Source organism: Mesocricetus auratus, unplaced genomic scaffold (assembly GCF_017639785.1).
Source record: "Mesocricetus auratus isolate SY011 unplaced genomic scaffold, BCM_Maur_2.0 Super-Scaffold_100015, whole genome shotgun sequence".
NCBI lineage: Eukaryota > Metazoa > Chordata > Mammalia > Rodentia > Cricetidae > Mesocricetus > Mesocricetus auratus.
In genome coordinates, this window is record NW_024429198.1 from 63,323,579 (window position 1) to 63,348,694 (window position 25,116).

Consider the following 25,116-nt stretch of genomic DNA (forward strand, 5'->3'; position numbering starts at 1 on the left):
GTTTTAAAATAAATTATCCAAGTGGTAGTGGTGTGTTGTGGAATATTACTTTAACTATATGTAAAGATGTGTTTCATTTGTCCATGCTGCATAACTATGTAAAGGTGTGCTGCTGTTTCAGCTTGCCTGCCTAAGGCATCTGATTGGTCTAATAAAGAGCTGAATGGCCAATTGCTAGGCACACAAAGGACAGGGGAGGCTGGCGGGCAGAGAGAATGAGTAGGAAGAGGAATCCAGGCTCGGGAGAGAAGGAGGGAGACAGAGAGAGAGACGCCTGGGGCCAGCCAGGCAGGCAGCTGCCAGACAGACAGACACAGAATAGGACATCCCGGTAAAAACCGGGAGGCAAAACACAGATGAAGAGAAACAGGTTAATTTACGCTAAAGAAAAAGGGCTAGTCAGAAGCAAGCCTATGCTAAGGCTGAGCATTCATAATGAATATTAAGTTTCCGTGTCTTTATTTGGGAGCTGGTGGGAGACCCAAGAGAAATCCTGTCACACTTGTGGTGCACACCTTCAATCCCAGCACTCAGGAGGCAGAGGCAGGCAGATCTCTGTGAGTTCAAGGCCAGCCTGGTCTACAGGGTGAGTTCCAGGACAGCCAGGGCTACACAGAGAAACCCTGTCTCAAAAAAACAAAAACAAACAGTCAAACAAACAAAGGTAGGAAATGTACCTGAAAAATAATGTAATTCTGTAAAATTGGTGTCAGAAATAGTTTAGATATTTTTAGTTTTACAGAAGGGGCCCTGACGTAGTTTAAGCCTCAACTGGTACAGCAGCTCAACCATAAACAGTCACATGGGTTTCTCTTAGTTCCTCTGGGCTCTTTTCCCTCACTATCACAAGCAGCCGCTTCAAAGCCAATCATAAATTAGTTCCTCATGCTGCCACAGTCAAAGCAGGCTATGTGCATGTAAACTCCACTGGACTTTGCTGTCTGCCCTGAGCGACAAGAAGGCTGAACAGAAAGATGAACGTGGCCGTGGGGCTCACACGCACGATCCTCAGACAGATTCCAAACAAGACGAGCCCTGTGAACACTTCGGTCTTCTGCCCGGAGCAATTGACAAACTGCAGGGCCAGGATGGCACAACAGCTTGTCTGATAGTTCTATTTCACACTCCACTTATACAGTTTGATAAAGTTTGACATATGTATACACCCACAAAGCCACTACTAGGTCATGACCGTAAACATGTAATTATCCCATGTCCTTATGCCAACCCCTTCTGTGGGTGACCAGTGAGCTGCATCTCTGTTAGAAAGTGTGTCTACGTGGAACTCTACTATGGGTATGTCTTTTGCCTAGTGACTTTCTCTCGGCACAAAGAAGCCTTTTGAGACTCATCCACATTTCAATACATGCCAGTAACCCATTTCTGAGGAACAGTCCGTTGCTTCTGTATTTACCTGTTTGGAGCATTTAAGGAGATGCTGTAGATCTTGCGGCGTCTGAGACTTTTTGTAAACAATGGCTTCCACTTCTCTAGAGTAAAAGCTAGGGATGGGACGGCTGGGTCATAGGACAGCCGCATGTTTCACTCGTTAAGAAATTACCGCAATGTTCCCCCTTGGTTGTATCAAGAGTGCTGCGGCCAATCACTTTGAACTTTGTGACGGTTTTTACTGATTGTTAACTTGTCAGGGTTCAAAATGACCTAGGAAAGCAGCCTCTCTCTCATCATGTCTGTCACTGGCTTCTTGATAGGTTAACTGAGGCAGGAAGGTCCGCCCTAAATGCGGCTGGTGTCATTACTTCCTTAAAATGGATTCAGTGTGACCAGCTACCTCGAGCTCCTGCTACATGATGTCCCCGCTCTGATGAACTGTACCCCTGAACTGTGAGCCAGAATTGTACTCTGCATTCTTCCCACCAGCCTGGTCCCAGAGGTGCATCAGTCCCAAATGAGCATGCAGGATGCTGTATTAATTATAAAGCTGTTGGCCGTTTGCTATGGTTTCTTAATGGCTAGCTCTGACTTATTAAACCTTAATTACTAATATATATTTTTATAAGGTCTTCTCTTACCAAGAACAGCAGACTTGCACCCTCTCATCCCGGGATCACATGGCGACTCTCCACTCTTGACTACATTTCCCAGAATCTTCCTCAACTCTTAGTCCCACATAGCTTGCTTCCCTGTTGGCCAACAGTGCTTTATTTACCAACCAATAGGACAACATATACACAGGAGGACCTCTCCCATCACACAGTACCCTTTCCCCCTTTAAATTGCTTTCACAGGGTATTTTACCACAGCAAACAGAGTAAGTAGGACAAACTTGGTGGCTTAAAATAACAGCAATGTATTCTCTTAACAGTTCTGGAAGCCTGAAGTCCAAAATCCAAGGTGCCTTTGAGGCCACAGGCCCTCTGAAAGTTCTAGAGAAGAATTTGTTTCATGAATCTGGTGGCTCCTGCTGTTCGCTTACTGTGGTCACAGGGTGAAAAAAATCTCTGGTCCCAGGACCATATAGCACATATGTGGTATTCTCTCTCTCCTTCTCTCTGTCTTTCTCTCTCTCTCTCTCTCTCTCTCTCTCTCTCTCTCTCTCTCTCTCTCTCTCTCTCTCTCTCCCCCTCTCTCTTCTCTCTCTCTCCCCTCTCTCTCTTCTCTCTCTCCCCCCTCTTTCTCTCTCTCCCCTCTCTCTCTTCTCTCTCTCCCCCTCCTCTCTCTCTCCCTCTTCCCCTCCCCTTTCCTCCCTCCCTCCCCCTCTGTAATCTCTGTAATTGTTTTCACTGTGTTCCTGTGTACCGTCTGAGTCATCTCACTGGCCTCCTCTGGCTTTTGAGACAGAGTCTCATGTATCCCAGACTTGGCTGTGTAGTCAAGGATGGCCTTGTGCTCCTGATCTTTCTTTTCTGCCTCATTTCCCAGGTGCTGGGATTACAGAGGTGTGTGCTCCGCCCTTCTCTTACATAAACACATGTGATGGCTTCAGAATCCACTTAGGTAATTTCCCAACCTCAAGGTTAACCCCAGCCCTTGCTTATTTGTTTTTTTAATGTATATGATAACAGTATATATTAAATACATAGATTAAAACATAACTCTTTGGAGACTGGGGCATTTTTCAGCCTAGCATGGCTGATCTCTTTTAATTTTAGCCATTGTGACTGTTACATAGTGGCATGGGTACAGTTTTACTTTGCCTTTCTTCAACAATGACAATGTTGTAGCTAGCTTCTCACATGCTTATTTACTGGCTGTGTCCTCTTTCCTAAAGTGTGTGTTCAAACCTTTTGTCAGTTTTTAAACTGGATTTTGTGTTTTCTTAGTTTTGAGTTATTTATGTGTGATGCATGAGAGTTATTTACCATCTCTATGATTTAAATTCACATTGAGTCTTGCCTCTACATTTCTTTTTTTACCAGTGACTCCTTTGACAGCATTTCTCCAATTATGTCATGATTCATCCCTAGTAGGCTTTCTAGCTCCTGCGGGGCATGAACTATAAATCACTCCACATACTCAGCACCCAACATGATGCCAGAAGATGCTCACGGGTCCGTCACTTTTCTTCTGCCTTTAATGCTGTTTGTTTTTGAGGGTTCACATTTGCAGACCAGGAATTAAGGTACCCTGCTGGGCATTCACAAATGATCAAATTCACTCTTTTTTTAAGTGTGTAACTCAGAGGTTGGTAGTATGCTTATAAAGTAGTTGCACAGCAGTCCCCACTGTCTAATTCAGAACATTGTACAACTCCCCACCCCCACCCTCCACACACACACCATTCAAAGCTCGCCCAGTCCATTCTTTCACAGATATTGGTGACCACTGATCTCTATAGACATTTCATGTGAATGCAATTATATAATATGTGGCCTCCTATGTCCTGTTCTGTGCCTTTAGCATAATATGTTCAAAGTTATTGAGTTATTCCTCCCGAGGAGAGGCGAGCAAACACCGGTTACCAAGGTAGGACACTGGCAACAGCCCACAGCAGCACTCCATCCAAGCCTGCTTAGGACACGATCAGTCTCACAGGAACATGGGTGAAGCGGGTCTTTATGGGGTGTAGGTGACCCCAGACAGCTGCATAGCCAAAACAAAATCCCTCTCCAGCAGGACTTCCCCAGTCCTGCCTTCAGCTAGCCTTGTACTTCCTATATGCTCCAGCACCCTGCAAGATCACACGCGGTTCGGGGCGGAGGGGATCCTGGGCTGGAATCCCACGTGAAGATGTGATGGCCCTCCCCCCCACACTCTCCTGTGAATTGTTAGCAGCCCTGCCATCACTGCTACAGATGTAGCTGTCCTGTCCTACTCACACCCTTGCTGGTGGGTTACTGGCACTGATGCTGTGGGGCCATCCTTTGATTATGGTGCTGGAGTCCACATTCTTTAAACTCCCAGTGCTGAGGACCAGTAATTCTCCAGGATCTCTCCTGGTCCTCTGCATCAGTTTGGGAGTGTTGGAGCATTTAGTCCCGTATACCTCAGGCACTGGGTTCTCAGCCTCTCTCGTGTGCAATCACTGTTTAATCACCCATGTATTATGTAAGCCCATCTAATACATTCCCTTTTAATCCATGTGTTCATTCTACTGGTTCTGTCCCTCTAGAGAACCCTGACCACTATGCCATTCAGTAAACACTGTGAAGGTCCTTTGGTGCCCAGGCAAAATAACTCTATCAAGCCACTCACTCAGTTGCGGTATCAAGTCATTCTTTGCCCCTTTCAAATAATTATCCACCAGTCCCCAAGCATTAGAAATTACCTCCCCAAAGCCAACTAATAACAATCAGAAGACTACTCACAATAGGGACGTTCCGATGCAGGATGACAATATTAGACACATATAAGAAGGTAGGTTTTGTTTTTGTTTTTATTTAATTGTTTGTTTGTTTGCTGTTGAGATAGTTTGGAAGCAGCAAATAATTTATCAAGTGAATAAAGTTAGATATTGGGAACAAACCACAGCTAAATTGCCAGCTAACTGTCCAACAGTTGAAGTAACGTTATTCTGAAGATACTGGAGGTAGAAGTCAACCTCCTAAGGTCATCGTTCTCAAGGGCACTCATCATGAGTCCACTGCTGTGTGCCCTGCTTGAAAGAGTCACCTTTTGAAGGTAGGTGCCTGGGTTTGATGTTACCATGGCTGGGTGGACTTGGCAATTTAATTTTGGCTTCCTTATAGATAAAGTCTTTCTTGTACCACTGTGCAAATTCAGTGAGCTGGTAGGTGTAGAGATTTTAGAATGGTGTTAGAGACTTTTTTTTAATTCCATAAAAATTAGAAATTTAAAGACGTTGTATTATAATGAAAACATTAGATTACTTCAAGGTAATCTAAATTATAAGGCAGGGAAATGAATTGAAATGCAGGTGTCTTACGGTGTCTGTTGCTGTGATAAAACATTGACCAAAAGCAACCTGGGGAGGAGAGGGTTTATTTCACCCTACAACTGTCAGGTCTCACTCCACCACCTACAGAAGTCAGGGCGGGACCCTGATGTAGGAAGACAGAGGCATGGACTGAATGGAACAAAGCCATGGAGGAACACTGCTTACTGGCTTGCTCTGCCTGCCTTCTTATAGCACCTAGGGCCATGGACCCGGGCATGGCACTACCCACTGGGGCCCGGGCCCACCCACATCTATCACTAGTCAAGAACATGCCCTACACACTTGCCGACAGGAAGGAACATTAAAGAAACGTTTGTGGTTCCTTCTTCCCAGATAACCCTAACTTGTGTCAGGTTGACCAAAAACAAACAAACAAACAAACCAAAAAAAAAAAAAAAAACCACGCTAGAACACTGTCTTCCAAACTTATTAATCAGTCTTAGTCTGACATTAATTATAGTGGCTATTTGGAAAACACACACACACATTCACACTCACACTCACACACTCTTACTCCCACACACTTAGGCACACTCTCACACTCTCTTGCACACACACACACACACACACACACACGGCTGGTGCCCATAACCCCTGTAAGTGCAGCATGGTGTTCAGAGAACACCAGAAACAGGCTGCTTAGACATAGTCACAGCTCCATTGGTCTCCAGTTATGTGAGATTCGCCAAACTGCTTAACGGTGTCCAGTCTTCTCATCCATAAAGTTAAGATCACAGTAGGCATGGGCCCTAGATACACTGGCCTTTGTGAGTTTCTTTCTCCATAAAGTATTTAAATCACGATTTATGACTGCATTACTACAAAGACAAACACAATCTGGCTGGAATCATGGAACATATCTACAATGGTAATTATATTCCATTGTTCTTGTGATTATTGAAAGAGAATTAAAACTTTTTGTGGACTCTGGGCATTGTGCCTCCTGGATAAGTCGTCCCAGACTGTTATAAATGCTAAATTAATTGGTGCTTGTGAAGCACTTGGAACGGTGCCCAGCACGATAGCAGGCGCTCTCTGAGTATTTGTTAAATAAACACGAATTTAGAGCAGCAGCCGAACCAGATGTTGCTTCCTCCCAAACTTCCTCCCCCTCTGCTGCTCTAATAAGCGAGATCCGCTCAGACTACAGTGAAGAAACTTCTCCCCGCTAACCTGTAGTGACAAATGCTTCCAAAGAATAAAGCAGGAGCATGAGTTAGATTTAATTCAACTCTGTTCCGTTAAAAATAAGCTGAGGTGCCAGGCAGTGCTTGCACCTCTCTCCTGACTCAGCACAGCTTCAGCGCCAAGGAAGCTGAGGCAGCAAGATGCTCACACTCCAACCTGAGAGAATTCACAGTCTGCCTTCCGGGCTTCATCTTCAGGAGCAATGGCCTGTATCCATGGCCCCCGGTAAGGATACCAGAGGCCAAGAGAGCATGCGTAAGCATGTGTGCGTGCATGCGTGCCGTGCATGTGTGTGTGTGCGCGAGTGTGTTCCTCTGAAGATTAAAACATACAAAAACCGAAAATTATTAGCTATGAGTTCTCAAAAAGTCACGTGCATAATATCTGTATAGCAACCAACTTTTCTTTATCTTAACCAACTCACCCATCGTACAGGAAGGCCAGCAGAAAAAATCAGCTGTTGTAAAATCTTTCAGGGTCAGAAAAATAATTACTGCCTTTGTTTTGCTCCTCAAAGACTGACCACGGACGGGGGACTTTGTTAAACAGCATTTCCCAGCCTTGCTTTCGGACATTCAAGTCAGACGAACTCTGACCCACACATAAAGCAAGACTAGAACACCAACCAGGCACTGTAAGTTAGGAAACTGTGACCCCCCACCCCCACCCCCCCATCCCCGCCTACATTGTCGTCTAATAGGAACTGTCCACCGTCCCACCTGCTTCCGAGTAAGGACGCCATTGCCCCAGTCCGGCTCTCAAACATACACTGCGTATCTCACTAGACCACGGCTATCCACCACAAGTCAACTGTGTAGTTTGTGGGGCCCACGGCAAGTTAATATGTGGGGCTTCTTATCACAAAAGAAAACACGTTCTTCCTGCATTGTTCTCTCTGTTCCTGTGTTTTTGCTTTTGTTTTATCTGATACTCAGCATTTACCCCTTCAGGCTCCAGAAGATGGTTTGAAGGGAATGTGACACTCGGGACCACCCACGTGACATGAGCGTGTCGGTTCCTCTAAGTGGGACCACAGCTCCCCTCAAATGACACAGAGACTTATTTCCAATCGTGTAAATGCTTGGCCAACAGCTTGGGCTTGCTGCTAACTAGCTCTTACAACTTAAATTAGCCCATGTTTCCTGTCCTTGTACTACCAGATGGCTCGGTACATTTTCTCAGCACAGCAAGAGCCACCTTGCCTCTCCCCATATCTCCTGGAGACCCCACCCTTCCTCATCCCCTCATTCTCTGTTTCCACCCGCAAGTCCCGCCCACCCTCTTCCTGCCTGGCTATTGGCCACTAGCTCCTTATTAAACCAATGAGAGCAACCTATCTTCACAGAGAGCAAAAAGGCTATTCCAAACAGGTTCCCACCCTTCCAAGCACAGCCCCAGCCAAGGGAGTGCCTAGGGAGCCACTGCTCGCTGGAAGTTGTTTCAGGAGGGCGGGGGCTGCTGGGAATCTGGTCCCGAGAGGTCAGAGGCTAGGAGAAGCAGAAGGCTCAAGCCCCCGGTGCACACTCTAGTGTCCAGACAAACTCGTCCCGACGGGTCAGTTCTTCAGTTGACTCTTGGCTCTGTCTGGTTACATTCCACCGCTCCTTGGTCTTCAACTCCCAGCTGGAGTCTGCTGCCACATCCTGTGTGCATACAAATGTCAAGTCCTATGGGGAAAGTCATAAAACACAGCTCAAGACCATGTCACTGCAGAGATCTTTTGCCGGCTGTCCGGAAAAAAATGGAAACAGGATGCAGGCAAGCAATATAAGTCATACTTGATTTCAGATTAATTAAGCATCGGCACTCAAAAGTTTGAATTTAGATTTGCAGATCTCTGCGTTTAACAGATCCAGTCCCTATCCGATCCTTTTGTTAGTCCTACTACAGAAAGCCCTGTCACTTGATGCTATTTCATATTATAGTTTTTAAATTTAAAAGATCTAACTGGGCGGGGTGGCCTTTAATCCCAGCACCCAGGAGGCAGAGGGGGGTGACCTCTGAGTTCAGGTCAGCCTGGTCTACAAGAGTGAGTTCCAGGATAGAGAAAAAACCAAAACCAAAAAAGATCTAACAAACTAAAGATGGCCGGGGCAGTGGTGCTGCACGCCTTTAATCCCAGCACTCGGGAGGCAGAGGCAGTGGATCTCTGTGAGTTCGAGACCAGCCTGGTCTACAAGAGTGAGTTCTAGGACAGCCTCCAAAGTCACAGAGAAACCCTGTCTCAAAAACAAAACAAAACAAAACAAAGAAAGCCACAGTCAAGACAACTTATAAAAAGAAAGCACTCACTCTGGGGGCGTGGTTTCAGAAAGTTAGAGTCCACGGACACCCTGGCAGGCTGAATGGCTGCAGGCAGGCCTGGCACTGGGGCAGTGGCTGAGCTTACTTCTTATCCACGATCATGAGGCAGAGAGAACCAACTGCAGTGAATGGCATGGGCTTTTGAAACCTCAAACCCACCCCAGTAACACACCCCCTCCGATAAGACCACACCTTCTAGTCCTTTCAAATCATCCCACCCAACTGGGAACCAAGTATTCAAACGTACGAGCCTGTGGGGGCCATTCTCATGCAAACCACCACAAAAAGAAATGAGCAAATGATCATCAAAACAACCAAGAGAATTACAAGAATGAGTAAACACCTCCCAATAATAACCTTAAATGTAAATGGACTCAATTCACCAATAAAGAGACAAAATATCTCACTGGAGATGCACACCTTCAGTCCCAGCACTCAGGAGGCAGAGGCCGGCCAACCTTCATGATTTTGAGGCCAGCCTGGTCTACACAGAGACGTCTAAGCCAGCAAAGGGAGACAGGGAAACCTTGTCTCTCAAAAAAACAAAAACAAAAACTAAAACTAAAACAAAAAAACATAAAGAGTAAAAAGTTGCCTACTGTTCAGACACCCGAAAACGAAACAAATGGAAACTGAGAAGCAATCTGGTGCCGCTATTGTTTGTGATGATGGAGGCTAAGCAGGGGGTCGTGTGTCATCTGCTGCTCTGTCTTACTCCTTTAAGGTAAAGCCTTGTTTTTCCTAACGTGGAGCTCATGTTTTTAGTTTACCACTACATGAGTGCTAGGAATTGAACCTGGGTCCTTCTCCAGAACAGCAAGTGCTCTGAACTACCGAGCCATCTCTCCAGCCCCCGACATCTGCTTCTTTTTCAAAAGAATTTATTTTTTATTTTATGCACATTGATGTTTTGCCTGCGTGTGTGTCTGTGTGAGGGTGTCAGATGCCCCGGAACCGGAGTTGCAGACAGTTGTGAGCTGCCGTGTGGGTGCTGGGAATTGAACCTGGGTCCACTGGAAGAGCAGCCGGTGCTGTTAACCACTGAGCCATCTCTCCAGCTCCTACCTATGCTTTGTATAAAAATGCCAAAAACAAAACCAAAAAACATATACTGGAAAGGACAAAGACTTAACAAATACTTCTAGAAAAGCTGAATTTTTATATGTGTAAGAATGGAACTAAATCCATATCTCTCACCATTCACAAAAACCAGTTCAAAATGAAGTCAATGTGGTTTCGCACACCTTTAATTCCTCCACTCAGAAAGCAGAGGTAAGCAGATATCTGTGAGTTCAAAGACAACCTGGTCCACGTCATATGCTCCAAAAGCCAGGGTTACATAGTGAGACCCAAGACACAGACAAAGGCAAAGATTTTCTGGAAAGAACTCCAGAAGTGTAGGAAACAATTCCAAGAATGAAAAAAGAGTAGTCCCTGAACTTAAGTTTCAGCGCTCCATGGAGACATGGTCTACAGAGCAGAAAAGCCATTGCCAGCCACACACCAGACAAGAGATGAATAGCTAAAGTATAGAGAGAACGACAAAAATTAAATATCAAAATCCAAATAGCCAATGAGTAAATGGGGCTAGTGAATGGAATAAACAGTTTGTAAACATAGAAATAAACAAATGTACACTTGAAAAATGTTGGTTTGTTTGTTTTTAAAGTGATCCTTAGCCATCAGGGAATGCCAATCAGAAGTGCTTTGAGTTCCCATCACAGGCAGAATCCCTCTTATCAAGATGCTGGTGAGGCAGCCGGGAAAGATTAACCCTCTTTTGCTGTTGGTAGGAGCCTAATTTTGTGGAACCACTATGTAAATTGGCATGGAAGTTCCTCAAGAAACTAAAATTGTAATTAACGTATGACCCAGGCATGGCACTCCTGGATACATACCCACAGGACTATAAATCAGCATAGGACAGAGATATCTGTTCACCTATGATTACTGCTCCACAACTCACAATTAGCTAAGAACTGGGACCGGACCCTCCCACATCGGTCACTAATTGAGAAAATGCCTTTCAGCAGGACCTCATGGAGGCATTTCCTCAGCTGGGGCTCCTTCCTCTCTGATGACTCCAGCTTTCGTCAAGTTGACACACAAAACCAGCCAGTACGGGGAGACTGTCTGGAGGAAAGCGGGGCACCAACCAGAGGGGACAGAGAGAACAGCGGAGGACAGCGAGTGAAGGGAACAGATGAGAACAAAGCAGAACTGTGAGTATGTAGGAGAATGATACAATGAAACCCATTACTTTGTGTATGTAGGAAAATGACACAATGAAACCCATTACTTTGTATCTTAGCCTAATTTTTAAAGTAGCTAATAACCATGCCACCTGGAGGACGGGGATAAAGATTGTTAAGGGGGTTAGCAGAAGACAGCTGATATGAAAGGCAGATGGGAACAATAGGGAGGGAGGTTTTTAAGTGGGGGAGAGGGATGAGAAGTCAGGGCAAAGGAGATGGTAAGGGAAGGGGATAACTAACACTAAGGATGCTTGGAAAAGACATACATACATACATACATACATACATACTCATATAAAAGCTTTAATGCATCTACCTTAACACAGTCATTGGTTGCTAAATAAGAAGCCCAGAGCCGGGTGTAGGACACCTCCCCTTAGGATGTTGGTCAGAGGTGTCTCAGAGACCCCCAAAACCATACAGGCTGTTGACACTATTCCCAGTTGCCCACAAGAACATGATGGTACAACCCAATTGAATTGAATTAAATGGTGGTACACGCTTTTAATCCCAGCACTCAGGAGGTAGAGGCAGGTGGATCTCAGAGTTAAGAGACCAGTGTGGTCTATAGAGTGAGTTCCAGGACAGCCAGAGATACACAGAGAAACCCTGTCTCTAAAACAAAACAAACAAATGAAACACTGCTTTGATTACAGGGCGTGGAGAAATTGAGTTAATATATGTATGCAGGAGCTTTCTCCCTGATGCCTAGTTCTCACAGTATCAGAGGTGCTGTGTAGTCTGTTGAGTAACAACTGTCATTAACATTCTCCTCAGCTGTTGTCTTCGTTAGGGTTTCTGTTGCTGTGGAGAGACACCGTGACCATGGCAACCCTCACAAAGGAAGACTTTGTAAGACGGCTCAGCAGGTGAAGGAGCTTGCTACCAAACCTGACAATCTGAGCTCAATCCCTGGAACCCACATAGTGGAAACAGAGAACCAACTCCTAAAAGTTGTCCTCTGACCTCTACACGACACATGTACCATTGCACACAAGTATATACACCCACAAAATAATAATAATAATGATAATGATAATAATAGTAATACTTTAAATCCCAGCACTCGAGAGGCAGAAGCAGGAGGATCTCTGTGAGTTCAAGGTCAGCCTGGTCTACAGAGCGAGTTCCAGGACAGGCTCCCAAAGCTACACAGAGAAACCCTGTCTCAAAAAACCAATAATGATGATTAATGGGGAAGTCCTGTGTATATGTCAATAAAGCACTGTTGGCCAACAGGGAAGCAAGATGGGTGGGCCTAGGAGTGGAGGAGCATTCTGGGAAAGAGAGACACAGAGGAGTCACGATGTAGCCGCCATAGGGGTAAGAAGTCCGGACCCTTTTCTCGGGTAAGAGAAATACTTAGATTAAGAATTATGAGTTAAATACTTAAGTCAGAGATAGCCAGTAAGAAACAAGCAAGGCCAACAGCTTCATAATTAATGTCTTGTGTGTTCATTTGGGACTGATGCGACTCTGGAACCAGGCTGGCGGGAAGGCCGCACTCTACACCTGGTACAGTAATCCACGGTTGGAGCTCGGAGGCTCCAGAGGTGAAGTGAATACTATTATTTTGCTACATGGACATAGTATCAAATTGCCCTCTCTAAATTCATACCTCTAAACCCATAGATGAGTGCAGCTATCAGACCTCATCAAAGAAGTTTTGTCCTATATGCAGAGATCAGCAGTTAAATGCAAAGACAACTTGTCAAAGTGCAGAGAAAAAGGTCTGTGGAGTGCTCAGCCACAGACGGGACATCTGTATCCCATTCCCTCTCCAAAGGGCTCAGGAAGCATCGCAGAAGAGGGAATGGGGAAGACTGTTAGGAGGCAGAGGAGACTGGTGAAACGAGGTTTTCCGGACACTCGTGAACTCACACAGCTGTGGTTGCCTGCACAAGACCTGCCCAGGTCAAGCCCGTCCACCGTCCAGCATGAGTGGGGAGGGGTCACCCACTCCCACCCCTAGCTGAGATGTTTGTCAATGTCTATTCGGTGGCAGCTATGGGAGGGTGGAGTCAGTTTTCTTTAATTTCGTGCACACCTGGAAACTTTAAGAGACTTTATGACACTGGGCCAGTGTAAATGATACTCGACGGGACCCAAGAACTTGGGGCCATGGTCTCAGATAGCGAAGTGATCTCCAAGAAAACATGGGAGCTGCCAGACACTGTAGTGAGTTAAAGTCCTTTCTTTTCCACTTAGGAAATAGATGTAGAGGTACTTAGTCTTGACAACAATCACTGGAGAAAATCTAGGACGCTCCTGTGTGTACTTCTAGCAAAAACTGCTTGATTCCCAGATGGATCCCTTCGGTATTTTCTGAAGAGACATCACCCATGCCATAGCCAAGGGCTGGGCACAGGACCCAAACCAGGCCAGACAGACACTCTCTTCTTTAAATATGAATCTTGGGCTGGAACCATGGCTGGGTGATCAGGGATGCTTCCTGCTCTTGCAGGGGATGTGAGTTTGGTTCCCAGTGCCCACATCAGGCAGAGCTCACAGCTGCCTCTAACTCCAGCTGCGGGGATCTGATGCTCTCACCTCACTTCTGAAGGTGCCAGCAAGCATGTGAACATACCCACACACAGAGACACACAAGTGTACACCTATTTAAAAATAAAACTTTAAAATATATATATATCTTGAAGGACCAGGACCGGGAGAGGACTCAGCAGGTCAAGGAGCTTTCCACCAAGCTGAGTTCCATCCCTGGAACCCACACAGTGGAAAAAGAGAACCACCTCCCAAAAAAATTGTCCTCTGACTTCCACACAAGTACACATACACACATCATCACCATCATCATGTGATTTTTAAAAATTTAAATACAAATCTTCAGGGCGGAGCAGGACGGCTGCTAAGATCCTCCTGAGACGACCTCATCACAGACACCGGTCGTTGACCAGCTATTAGAGGACCAAATTACTGTGAGTGAATCAAGAGGGGAAAGAGCTCTGCAATGAAAATTACAAAACACTAACAAAAGAAATAAAAAAAGGAGACACAGAAATGGGGAAACAGCCAATGTTCATGGGTTGGAAGGGCCAATATGACTAAAACATTCACAACTTAGTAATAAATTGTCAACTTGACGCGATCACGAGTGAGATGGGGCTCTGGCCATGCCTGTGGGGAAGTGCTCTGAGTGCGTTAAATGGGGTGGGGGAGGCTCCACCCACTGTGGGTGGCACCGTTGTGGGATTCCTGGGACTGCAAACAGAGAAAGGGAGCTGAGAGGCAGCTTTCATTCCTCGCCCACCCGGGGATTCCTGATGGTGGGGGGGGGGACCAGCTGCCTCAAGCTCTAGTTTGATTTTCCTGTTGCTGTGACAACCCCACCACCACCAAAGGTGACTTGGGGAAGAAAAACTCTTATCTGCCTCACAGGTTACAGCCCCAATGTTGAGAGAAGCCAAGGTAGGGGCCTCGGGGCTGACACTGAAGCAGAGCACTGAAAGGAACCTGACTTCCTGGCTTGCTGGACTACCAGTCTTAGACAGCTCAGGCCCCAACGTGCAGGAAGGTGCTACCTGCACAGTTAGCAACCAAGGGAAGTCCCCGCAGACACGCCCACAGGCCAATATGACAGAGTCAAACCCTCAGAGGGGATTCCCTCTTGCGGGTACGCATCCAGTTGAGGAAAAGCAGGCAGCACACCCACCACGGTGGACCATTGAACTGAGAGTCTGATAAACCCTTTCTCCCTTAATTTTGCAGTTTCTCTCAACTCTGAATCTGAGGCTAGCTTGGGCTACGTAGTGAGTTCCAGGCCAGCCTGAGCCACAGAATAAGACTCTCCCACCAAAAGAAAATACACCTTATAGTAAAAGTAGAACAATGTGTTCATGCATAAGAAGCTGGGCGTTGGTGGCATTAAATCCTAGCACTTGGGGGGGGGGGGGGCAAAGGCAGGAGGATCTCTGTGAGTTCGACACCAGCCTGGTCTACAGAGCAAGTGCCAGGACAGGCTAAGGAGGAGGAAAAGGAGGGGGACGAAGAGAAGCAGGAGGAGAAGCGGGGAGGAAAAGAAAGGAGAAGAAGAAGAAGGAGAAGGAGGAGGAGAAGAAGAAGGAGGAGGAGAAGATGATGATGATGATGGTGTTGGTGATGATGATGATGATTTCCTGGGGATGATCTCAGCAGCTAACAGATCTTTATTAAGCCCTTTCCTTCGATGCTACCCTCCCCCCCGGCTCACTTCCAGGCTGCCCTTTGGTTGTCCTGTCTTGGGTGTGGCACACGGGAATGGAAACCACCCACCCTAAGCCTACCAAGACATCGCCGTCTAAGTGCAGTGCTTGGCTCAAGCCGCTTTCGAATCTGAATGGTTTGGGCTGTCCCTAGCTTTGGAGGGAAGTCTGTGGCCCAGCCACCCTGGACGCGCCCCGTGCAGCAGAGCGCCTGGGTGCGGTTGGCGGCCGGTGAAACTGAAGATGGTTCCATCTGCTGGAGCTGAGCTGGAAGCCTCCGCGCCGGCTCGGATTTCGTTAAGAGCCAGCACCAACACTATCTCCACTCCTGGAAAAGACTAGAACCGAAAGAATTCGTGTGAAGCGGGACTGCGGGTGTGTGTGGGGGGGGGGGATCTATTGTGCCTTGGCCAAGTCAGTTTGTGCTGCAGCCGGCTGTAGTCGTCCGCCTTCACGTAGCAGACACACTATTTTTGTGTGTGAAGGTGTCACTGCGGGTGTCACACCTTCAGCCACACGTCTGAACACTAGGGGGCAACCTTGGCTTTTTTTGTTATCAGCGCTTTTAAAAAAACGAGTGTTTTAAGGAAGTAACTGAGTTGTCCGAGCCTAAGCCAGCCTTTCCTCCAGTTTTATTTTAATGATGCTATCCACATTTATGGGATCGGCACGCTATTTTTTTTTCTTTTAGAAACACTCTTATTTACATATCCATCCCCTCATTCCCTCGCCCTCCCATCCTCCCATGCTCCCCACCGACCCTCCCAACCCACCCTACTACCCACTCCCCAGGGATGGTGAGATCCTCCACAGGGGAGGGGAGGGATCATGCTATTCTTAAAGGCAGACTCAAACAAACTAGAGGAGCATTAAGCACGCATAAAAGGGATTTCTCCTCCCCCTGCCACCCCAGGGCATTCAGGCAGGTGTGGCTAAGAGAAGTCCTACTTTCCCTGGCCTTCACAGGTTAAATATTTGTTCTAGGTCTGGGGGCCTCTGTGTCGAGCAGGGGACACATCCGTTGCTTCTGTGGAACTTGCACTGGCACGGATGGAAGAGACGTTAACCAACTAAGTGAAAATATATCTTTTAAATAGCAGTAATTTAAAATAAAGCTGTGCAGGATGTACATTCAGGGGAGAGTGTGTTCCAAAGCCTGAACACAAAAGCCAAGACCATGGCAAGAGCGGCCAAGGCCTCAGAGGAGCCAGGAGAGCCAGGGCCGCTGCCCCGGGCAGGGACAAGCTTGGTGATTGATTCCGCAATGCAAAGACGACGCTCCTGTGACCCAGGCGTGGCAAAGGAAGGTGAGTGAGGTCGGAAGATCATCAAGACCAGGCCTGTCGAGGACTAGCGGGCCTCGGAAGGACATACTGACTGTGCTCCAAGCGATGGAAAAGAGAAGAGGAAAGACTCAAGGGACCAGAGTCTGCCCTCACCAAAAGCTTCAGCGTGGTGAGCTGTTAGAGCTGGATAAGCGTGGTCTCTACCCTAGGGCCCCCCCAACCCAAACCAGACCTCAGGCATACCACACATGCCAGGGAAGACACCGTTTTCTACGCAGACCTCTGCTAGGTAAAGGCATAAGTAGGAAGTGGGGGAGGGGGCAGGGACTCAAGGTTTGGAAACACCAAACCCTGTGGCAAGCATCCATCTCTCTCCGAGAAGGGATTTGAGCCCACAAATGCTCTTTATGCCTAAAAGAAAACAAAGGAGATTGGATTTTTTCCCATCATTGATACATGCAGATCAGGTTTAGGCTCTAGGACACCTGAGTTCAGCGGGACTCTTTCTGCCTGGCACCTAACGGCGGAGCCTTATGGTGAACGATGGTGATGGTATGGTGGGAGATCTGGTCTGTGGAGGGGCACTGGCGGGGGCTGATGTTCTAAAGGACAGTGCAACCTAACTCAGCCGGTCCCGAGACCTTTTTGTTTCAATACAGGTGTGCCCGAAGATGTTTGTGACTGCTCAGCTCACTAACCTGGTGGTGGGGCAGCGTCTTAGGCTGGGGCCAGATAGGGAAGGCAATGACTGGGCTCTTGGCCCACACAAACCAAAGGTTAAGATGCAAGACTATTTTCCACAGTGACCTGATGGATGTGCAGATGTCACCCAGGCGTCAGCTGCGCCTTTTGTGACGTTTCCTCCTTTTAAGTTTATGATGGCGGTTCAACTTTACCACCCAAGCGGCGGGTTCGCTCAAGTACCATAATGGGGAATTAATATCTTGTGGAAAGAACATGCTCCGCTGGGGGAAAAAAAAGATGGCTGCCAGTCATCTCCAGCCGACGCTGGCTGGTCTCCTGGTTTGTCTAGAGAAACCAGAAATCCAGACTTTAAATTTTTACTCGCCGCAGATACATAAACGTGTATGTAATATTTCTCTTTTACTTTTATTAGATTTGTTTGTTTGTTTGTTTGGTGTGTGTGTGTGTGTGTGTGCACGCTTGACCTTCATGTCTGTGTATCTACCGTGTTTGCTCTAGGTGCCTAAGAAGGTCAGAAGAGGATGCTGGATCCTCTAGCCCAGGAGTTACAGATGGCTGTGAACTTAAGTGCTAGGAATTGAATCTGTGTCCTCTGCAACAGTAACTGGTGCTCCTGACCACTGAGCCATCTCTCCAGTCCCGATATTTGCTTATAGATGGTCTCGCTATATAAGCCCAGCTAGATCTCAGAGGTACAGTCCTCCTGCCTCTGGAGTTATAGACATATGTCATCATACCCGGCCGGAATCCTAATTGTGTTTATATGCTTTCAAATGATTCATGATGTTCACTGAAAATCTTGGCTGTGGACTTTGTAGGGTCCATACTGGTATGTGGTTGCTAGATCACTTTCCAACATTCGTCATTAGAAGTCTAAATACGTAGGAAGGATGTTATGGTTTTTATGCTGCCCACCTCTGTCTGCCTCTCAACTAAGTTCTATTAAGTTCCACACATACAAGTCACAGTCAGTTGCTTGTTCCAGTTGAATTTAATAGAACGGGAACCTGCAAGGGAAACCATGGGGAGAGAAAGTCTGTTCCGTGGTGGGCTCTAGTGCTTTGACCCAGCTCAGAATGCTCAGCTGACTCCAGCTCCCTGGTTCCTGTTTGGTCTTGATGCCAAACTGGACCCCGGGGCTGGGGCAACGGCTCAGTGGGCAACAAAGAACTCTGAGTTCAGTTCCCCAGAATCCATGTAGAAGCCAGCTCTTCAGGTCATGTCTACAACCCCAGGGCTGGAAGTGTGTGTGTGGGGGGGGGCTGGTCAGCGAATCTAGCCGAACTGCTGAGCTCCAGTTCGAGTGAGAGTGCTGAAGACACAGCCCAGTAGTTAAGAGCACTTACAGAGACCTGGGTTCGGTTCTCAGCACCCACACGGTGGGTTCAGAACTATCCAAAACTCCAGTTCCAGGGGATCTGGAGCCCTCTTCGGGCATCCGAGAGCATCAGGCTTACACATGATGCATTTACATGCATGAAAATTTGCCAAACACTCATACACATAAAATAAAAATAAATCTTTAAAGGTACAAAGTGACCGAGGAACACACCTGGCGTTGATCTTTGGCCTGTGCACAAGCCAGCACACACAGACACACCCACACCCACACCCACACACCACATACATACACAAAGAAACAGTAAAACTTCTAGGTATACAATTACAAACCTATGGTCCCAGCATTTAAGGACAGAAATTGGAATGAGGGGCTAACACTGAACTACAGACCCTGTCAAAATAATGAATAAATAATGCTCGAGGATCTAAGACTTCAGAACCTTATGAGCAGGGTAGTCTGTGAAAGCCCACCTTGACAATCCAGGGCAAATTCCAGAAACCGAACCCTGTACCCAAAGGCCCTGGCCTCAACAGCACAGGTTCCCCATCTCCCCGATTCCATCTCCCCTATGCGGTCAGAGTTTTAGAGAAGGATGCGACAAGCCTCGGATTGCCTGGTGGGACCCTCTGTGCCATCAGGAAAGGCCAGGCACAGAGTGTGGTCCCTGTAGTCGGGGAGAGCCGGCAGAGATTGCTCGCACCAAGTTTGTGAGAGTGAGACAAAGCCTTTGGAGCAGAAACGGCTTCGCGCACAGGGGATGCTGGTTTGAGGCGGAAAAACCTGGAAGCGAAGGCCTTGCCAGTGAGAATGCGTTCGCTAATTAAGTCCCGTGAGACCTGGTGCAGAACACTATTACGGGTTGAAAATAGCCTGCCTTGGGGTTCCAACATGTGCCCTGGGACTCTCAGGGGGAACTGAAATCCCGACAGCTGCTCTCACGTCGGTATAGCGAGAGATTTTGATTGACAGCCTGCCCCTAGCTAGTCCTCTGTGGCAACGGAGGAGCATCTAGGGGGGCAGGGCGGGAGAGAAAGCCCCCCTCGTTCCTGCCACCGCCACCTCTCTCCACTGCGCTTAAAGAAAATTACACTTCCTGATCAGAAGCGGCGTTATCATTAGGGGATGTGGATCTCCATGGCAACCAAGGATTGGCTGCTACAAGCTAATGGAAAAAAAAAGAAAAAGAAAGAAAAGCATCCGGCCAGAGCTTACTACACCCACATTAGCTTAAAATGCCTAGGCTTTTAAGCAATGTAGAAAAGGGAATATATTCTCTGGACCGACAGCTAGGCCAAATTTTGGAATCATGTAATTGTAAAAGTGGAAGAAACCTCGCGCCTTGCGGCATAATCAAAGGACGACATAACTAAGTATTTGCAAGGCCAGCTGACCACGCTGATGGCTCCCTAATAGTGTGGAGAGGTGGGGGGGCGCAGGGGGGCATCTGTGGAAGGCAGGCTAGGCTGAGTAAAAGGGACAGCAGCCTCTGCAGCTGCAGACGATTGCCCTGGGGGCAAGTCTGGCCCTCTGAGGCGCAGTGTGATTTGGGAGAGGGAGAATCTGCTGAGAATGCAGATTGGAGTACAAAGCACACACACACACACACACACACACACACACACACACACACACACACACGCCCGGGCTCATCATAGCCAATTGAGAGCGCATCTGGGACATCTGTGGGCTCCGGTTTCCATTTGAGTCGACACACGTGGCCACCCCTGTCAGATCCGAGGACACTGAGGACCAGGTCACGCTATGGGCAAGCCAGGCCTCAAGCTCCGCCTCCTGATGGAGTGGCCCCGCCCCTTCGAGATTGGTGCCGTGAGAGACCAGGGTGGCTCCAAGCAACCCATTTCCGCTTCGATTGGCACGAGTTAGCCTTCCTATCGGTATAATTGTCAGAACCGTACCAACGGTTCCCAGAGAGGAGGAGGATGTTCTTACCTGCTGGTGTCCTTAGAGACCACATGAGCAGAGCCCGCTGTGTGCTGCCAGAGGCCGACCTTGCTGCCATAGGCAGCCTGAACACCCATGAGTCCTCACACAACACCCCCTCGTTGTCCTCCTTGTCTGTAAACGGGGAGGGGGTGCCTAAGCAGTGAGACCCTTGTCTTCCGCAGACCACAGTCACCGCTCCGCACAAAAGCATGCTTCAGGTCACTAGCCATCACCCACAACACCTGCTTCTATGTCCAGCGGCAGCAAGTTCTCCAGACTGAGCGGTAGGCTGGCATCCCCTGCTAGAAGAAAGAGCTCTGACCATGGCAGATGATCAAAGGATTGGCCACTGGGAAAGGCTCCCCATCAGGAAGACGGAGGGGAGCCAGGCCATGCACAGCTGCCAGAACTCTCTATTAAAAACTCCTCTGTCCTGCCACACAGTTCCAAGATCAACCAATTCCAAGAAGACTCCCATCGGATGGAGGTGCCTCACCTTGAGCTTATCCAGGAGCCAAAATAAACCTCTTTTCTTTATAAGTTGTATAATCTCTGATACTTCATTATAGCAACAGAAAATTAGTACAACTGATCCACCTCTTACGAACGGCTTCCCTTTTTCAGAAAGGGAAATATCTGATTTCCTTCAGTAGCTGGTTAGTTTCCTATTAGATCTGGTTTTACAAATTTGCGCCTTGGTTTCCTTAGAGTTATTTAAATACCTAGTGGTTTATCTTTTTGTGAAAAAACAACAGGTGTTCTCAAATGTACGTGTCTAGCATTTCTCTGCTTTTTTGAGTGTTTATTTGATCGTTGGTCTGTTTAGGCTGGTGGAGTTGTTTGCTTGGAAAGTGTTTTTGGTCCTCATTATTTGCTTGGTAGCTGGAGACGACCTTGAACTTCTGATCCTCCTGCCTCTGCTTCCCGAGTGTTGGGGTCACAGGCCTGAGCCACCACAGCGGTCTTACACCACACTAGAGCTTCTTCGTGAAGCCAGACAAGCACTCTGCCAGCTGAGCTCCATCCTGAGCCCTCCATTCTTTATTTTTAAAGCAAATTTGTCTCATTAAAATTTGATTAAGGATAACAGAATTAGGCTTCTACTAAATTTGTCGTTTTAAAAAAATGTGTAATGACTTTGTACTCTTTTTATTTTTTCTCCTAGCCCAATCTGGACCATATTCTTATCTCCCTGGTATGAATTAGCCACCATCTGCAAAATAAAAATAAAAAACAGTGTGAGGCAGGCAAGCATAAGGGGAGCCTAGCAACCCTGACTCCACTCAGCTAGAGCTGTACACACCCGTTACTAACAAAAGCTCTTTGCAACCTGGGACACCACACACACACACACACACACACACACACACACACACACACGCACGCACGCACGCAGGCACGCAGGCACACACACACACAGACGCACACGCACACGCACACACACAGACACACACACAGACACACACACACACACGCACACAGACACACACAGACACACACACACAGACACACACACGCACACAGACACACACAGACACACACACACAGACACACACACACGCACACACACACACACACACACACCCCTGAACGGAGCTGAGCATAGACCTGGCTCCAAATGATGCCTTAGATCTCTCCCCCACAGCAACTCTTCAATAACTCCCCCTCAGGGTCCAAACTAAACAAAACATGCTGATCTAGCCTTGGGGTATGATTTTGGTCTCTTTTCTGTTGCTATGATACAATACGGTCACAGGAGAAACTGAAAGGGAGAGGGATCATTTCAGCTCACAGTTCGTGGGTGCAGTCCGTGCCTGAAGGAGAGGTTTGTTTCAGCTCATTGTCCATGGCGCATGAGAAGTATCTTAAAATCCCCAGTAGCAGGTATCTCGGCCAACACAATAAACCAGATCAAATCGAATAAAAAAGTCCGGGTTTAATGAGCCAAGCATCTCGGGTGACTCTCAAATCCCCCCAGAAGCTTGAGAGTCAATAACTACGCTAATGGCCTGGTCAGGAGTTCCCAAAAGAAGTACAAATGGCCAATATATTTGGAAAATGTTTTTATATCCTTAAATTGCGGAAATAGAAATTAAATTTACGTTGAAGACCCCTGAGATGGCTCAGCTAGGAGAGCCACTTGTACAAGGGCCTGGCAACCTGAGTTTGGTCCCAGGATCCCACAAGGTGGCAGGAGAGAACCTACTCCTGTGGAACGTGCTATAGCCTCCACTTTGTCTCTGTCCGTCTGTCTGTCTCTGTCTGTCTCAGTCTCTGTCTCTGTCTCTCTCTCTCTCACACACACACATACACACACACTTTAATTTTTCTTAATTAAAAAGGATTATACTGGGATTTACCCCATCCCAACCAGAACGGCTGTCTGTCATCAAGAAAAGCAGCAAACTGCACAGGGAGAAGCCCAGGAGGCCTCAGCCATACACAAAGAACTTCAGCCAAGGAGGAAAGCTGAAGGGAGCCCACCAGTCGCTATCCAGTGCCAAACCAACCTACAAGTAACACCATGTCAACCCAGCGGGCTATTCCTAGGGATGTATACACAAATACGTGTAAGCATGCAGTAACTGCGGATGAAAGGATAGGCCGTGGATCTGAAGGAGAATGGGCAAAGACATAGGGGAGGGTTCGAAGGGAGGAAAGGGAAGGGAGAAACGCAATTGGATTACAATCTCAAAAAAAAAACCCGCCAGTAGAGTCATAATGAAACTAGTTTTGTACACTAAAATAAATAAATAAAAATAAAAACAAAAGAAGTCAGTGGGGCAAGAGAAGAGAAAAATGACAGCAGACACTGATGAGAACGCAGGGGAAGGGAACCCTTGAACAAGACCTGTACCATAAACAAACTGGTGCAGCCACTATGGAAACGTCCCAGCAAATTAAAAAACGAATCTACCATCTGATGCAGCTGCACCCCTTCTTGGCATATGCCCAAAGGAGCTTAAGTCAACTTGCCACAGAGACATGTGCATATCCGAGCTCACTGCTGAATTATTCACACTATCAAGACGCAGAACTAGCCTAGATGTCCATCAACAAATGGATAAAGGAAATGAGATTCCGAGAGGCAATGGGGTTTTATTCACCTATAAATATACCTGATATCAGTGTCTGGCCTCCATACCATGCACATACACGTGTGCATGCACACAGTTTTTAAAAATAATCTAATACAAAAATAATAGATTTTTATTTACATAGATATGGTTTCTGCACATAGCTTGCACAATACGAAATGCAGAGCTTTTTTTTTTTTTTTACAGTGGCTTACAGGGTCTTTATTGCATTTATCTCCCAAGTCTCAGGACAGAGAGAGAAGATTTGCTCGTTAACTCCTGAGAACCTGCCACAGTGGGAGCGATGGCCCCACATGCTTTGTTCTTAGCCTCCTGCTTTCTCTTTGAGTCAGGAGCGGGAAAAGGCCGTGAAGACAGATTTTGCCATCTGCCTGTCTCCAGTGGACTCGCTGCTCAAAGAAGTCAGGGCCCTTGCTGGACTGAAGGAAGATTGGCGGAGAACAGGGCCTCTAAAATCCTCCCAAGGGAAGGGGACTGTTCCCCTGCTTCCCTAAGGAGCACCCTGAAGGCAGGACTTTGTCTTCCCTCTGATCTCTCAGCCACCTCTGCAGGGGACAGCTAACCCCTCTCCCTCGGCCAGCGAGGGTGGTAGCTGATGCAGTTATAGACATAGGTAGAGTAACAAGAGAAAAATCGAGTCGTCATCAACGCTCACTTGACTCGGTGTCAGGGCAAACACATGGTTGGATTGTGCAGGCCCTGCCTTCTGTCCCCAGAGGAGGGACAGGGAGAGAGCTCAGTGGGTAAACGCCCTGGCAGAGAGAGCCTGACCTCCGGGCTCCAGCCCCCAGAACTCTTAGAAAAGCAACTTCCCACTACAGGAAGACGGGAAAGGCTGGCAGGGATCCCCTGGACGCCCATGGACTTGCTGTCTAGAGCACAAAATGGCAAGCAAGGAAGGCTTTGTCTCAAACAGGCCAGGAGACCAGGCCCACATCTGAGGCTGTTCCCCAACCTTCGCTCCGTGGTACACACGCCCTCACACGTGGACACGGGTGCAAGCATGCACACACAAATACACACACATGGCACACACACACACATTTTACATATAATTAGATTGCCTTTTATATACAATTTTATACATAATGCATATATATATTAATATAAGGGTCTTCAGAAATGGAATATTTTATACATGGCGAGACTATGTTATTTGAAGAATTTATGTCCAGGTCTGTCCAGGCCTCAATCAACTCAATGGGAAAAAATTTAAGTGAATATTATTTGAACATTAATAAACCAAATTCAGCTGGGTGTTGGTGGTGCACGCCCTGAGTCCCAACACTTGGGAGGCAGAAGCAGGTGGCTCTCTGTGAGTTCGAGGCCAGCCTGGTCTACAGAGAAAGTTCTAGGACAGCCAGGGCTACGTAGAGAATCCCTGTCTCAAAAAAACAAAATCCAACCAACCAACCAATCCAACAAACACACAAAAT